This window comes from Hydra viridissima, unplaced genomic scaffold (assembly GCF_058129835.1).
Source record: "Hydra viridissima isolate aposymbiotic clone 2 unplaced genomic scaffold, HvirCarnegie_v1 scaffold_19, whole genome shotgun sequence".
In the NCBI taxonomy this organism is placed as follows: Eukaryota; Metazoa; Cnidaria; class Hydrozoa; order Anthoathecata; family Hydridae; genus Hydra; species Hydra viridissima.
This window is the reverse complement of record NW_028324318.1, coordinates 1,741,990-1,744,958: the sequence shown is the minus strand read 5'-3', so window position 1 is coordinate 1,744,958 and position 2,969 is coordinate 1,741,990. Positions and strand designations below refer to the sequence as shown.

General features: G+C 31.5%; 1 long non-coding RNA gene across 8 annotated transcripts; it reads right to left on the bottom strand.

Moving 5' to 3' along the window:
- Window positions 1–288: 288 nt before the first annotated feature.
- Window positions 289–1,746, bottom strand: LOC145187064 (uncharacterized). Of its 8 annotated transcripts, none has more exons than XR_016448628.1 (7): window positions 1,634–1,746; window positions 1,452–1,477; window positions 1,351–1,368; window positions 1,111–1,134; window positions 977–1,000; window positions 727–750; window positions 289–504 (listed from the first exon to the last, which is right to left on the bottom strand). It is a non-coding gene; the product is annotated as an uncharacterized LOC145187064 (long non-coding RNA). The 8 variants fall into 8 exon arrangements; XR_016448629.1 differs by having other exon boundaries at window positions 980–1,000; XR_016448631.1 differs by having other exon boundaries at window positions 614–750; window positions 980–1,000; window positions 1,634–1,653.
- Window positions 1,747–2,969: the final 1,223 nt, after the last annotated feature.

The window sequence follows — 2,969 nt, the reverse complement described above, 5'->3', positions numbered from 1 at the left end:
TCAAAATAATTGATAAAATAATATTTACATATAAATATATAATTATAATTTTTTTTACCCATTCCCCTCATTTCCTCCATAAAGTTGTCTAAAGTAAGAAAAAAGACAACCGAAGCTAAAACTAACAAAAAGTAAACTAAAATTGACTATAAACTAAACCAAAACTATAAACTAAAATAAACTTTAAATCTTAATATCTGTACCTCAGAAGACAAAGGTCGGTTGTCCAGAAATGGCTTTCTTACTTTTCACTTTTTGTTTTTAATTTTTTTCAAAAATATATTTAACGTGCCTCAAGACAAATTAAATAAGACATGAAAAGAAAAACAAATTTAACCATCAAGAATAAGCCAATAAAGATTAATTATTTTTCTATTTTCTCTCTCCTCGACAATTTCTAAAATTTGACAACCGATTTTAGACTTTTGAGGTACAGATATAAATGCTTCATTTATTTAACTATACTAATCATATAATTTATACTTAGTTTTTTTTCCAACTCTCCTAAAAGAAAAAATAAAATAAAGGTAAAGTACTTGAAGTTTTAAAATTCCAGTTACGGTACAAATAAACAAATTCCTGTTAACAAATATCTAAAAGCAAAAGCACTGACTTATTTCTGTCTTCAATTATGTTTCTAAACAATAAAAGCGCTTAATTGTATAGACGTTAAAATATCGACTTAACTTTTTAAAAATAAACTCATTTAACTAATATAACTAATACCTTTATTAGCTCTTTCTTTGTCAACTAAAGAAAATTAATCTTTATTAAACTTACTTGATATAATATAATAAAAAGCTGTCTTACTGAGAGTTTTAAATTTCTTCTCTTTATTATTGACAATTTTAAGTAGGACCTAAGTTCTTGGGCTTATTGTAAAAATTATAAAAACCTATTTTACTTTAAAGCCAACAACATTATTTTAAAAAACATTTTAGTCACTCTATAAAAAAATAAATCCTTTAAAACTTACTACCTCTCTCTTCATTGTTGTCAACTAAACAGAAAAACAAACAAACAATTGATAGTGAATTTTCACTTTGGTAGTAGGTTATATTAAAAAGTATTTTTTTCCTTTTTAAAAAGTAAAAATGCTTTTTAACTTACTTTCTCCAGTAATACTGTTGTCATCTAAACAGAAAAGCAATCAAATATAGAAGTCGATTCTTTCTTACACCTCTTTTATTACTTCAATATTAAAATAATCATTTAATCTTTCTGGATTGCATTAATTTACAAAGATTTTCGTCTAAACCATTTTATTATTGTAAAGTTAATTTACATCAACAAACATATACGAACTGCAGTTTGTAACATTTCATTAAAACAAAAGGGGACAAAACTTACTTCTTAGCAATTCAGCGACTAAAAATAAACATATATTTAATAACTAACTACATAACATGATACGAATCAGTAACAATATACACATCTAAATAAATACAAACCTTCATCGTCAACAATTTGGGACATTCTATTAATTCGATATAAAAGATAAAAATAAATATGCTTAAAAACAAATTTAATATAGGTATTAGTCATGTTAAGATATAAAAAAGTGTAAACGATGATTCTAATCTATAATATAACTAAACTAATAACTAAATTCCAAAAGGAAAAAAGTTTTAACCCGCTTAAAAGATCTTTCTGCTAAGACCGCGTGCATTTAACAAACGCGCTATTTCAAAGCCTAGTAACTAATTCAAAGCCTAGTAACTAATGACGAAACGACGTTGAACATTGAACATTGAACATTAACTCTAGGAATTATATTATAGATTATAAAACCATATACGAAAATAGCAAAGTTATGAAAAATCAACTCCTGCAATAACATTAGCAGCAAGCGGAATTTTTTTTTAATGAGACGGTTAACAGCTTCTGAATCATATAAATTCTAACTACATTAAGAAATGGTGTATATTAGATGCCGTCATCCGCTCTGACCAGCAGAGCCAGAGTTTCCGCCACGTAAACGTACAACAGCAGCGACAGCGGATCGCCCAGCCTGACACCGCGCTCTGTACAGAAGGAAGGTTAGAAAGAACCGCTGTTGGTGATTGATGTTAAGACGTTACAATGTAGGGTATTTATGATAGAGATGAAGTTTATGCCTAAGTTGTATTTTGAAAGAGTTTTGATAACAGTAGTGCGATCGACTTTGTCAAAAACCTTATTTTGGTCGATGGACAAGATGAAGCATGGCGTTTGTTTAAGCTCAGCATATTCTAATAAATCCCGGTCTAGGTGTAAATTTGAATAGATGTTTCTCCCCGGGATGCCGCACGTTTGGCTTGGCTCTATGATCTTTCCCATCACTTTTGACATTCCTAGCGCGAGAGCTTTTGTTATGATCTTGTAGTCCGCGTTAATTAGGGAAATGGGGCGCCAGTGTTTCTGGTCTGTTAGGTAACCTTGTTTTGGAATGAGCAATATGATGTATTTTCTCATTAACGGTGCGGTCAGTTCTTATGTGAACCAAATTTGGTTCGCGAGCTCGTTGAAGTCGTCTTCTAAGTCCTGCCAGAAGGTTTAATAGAAATCAGCCGGAAGACCGTCATAGCCTGGTGACTTTCCGTTTTCAAACCTGTTCAGTGTCGCCTTCAGCTCTTGTTTTGTTAGACACTCGTTGAATAGTTGGTTCTCGTCCGCGCTTAGCGATTTGTCGATGTGAGACAGTGCGTAGTTTTGGCTGTTTTCGCAGAGTTCTGTTTTCGTGAACAGGTTTAAATAATAAGTTTTGAGTAACCGTAGAATGTCACCAGGCTCGTTTTCCAATGATCCGTCGCTTTTCCGTATTTCGGAAATAGTCTTTTTTCTTTGCTGCGACTTTTCAAGATTGACAATAAATTAAGACAGTCTATCGCCCTCTTCTAAAAGTTTATGTTTTTGTGCGCACGCTTACCTCAAGGAACTACAATTCAACAAGTTTTTCACGCGTTTCGGTGATTTCGTCCGCGTTCGCT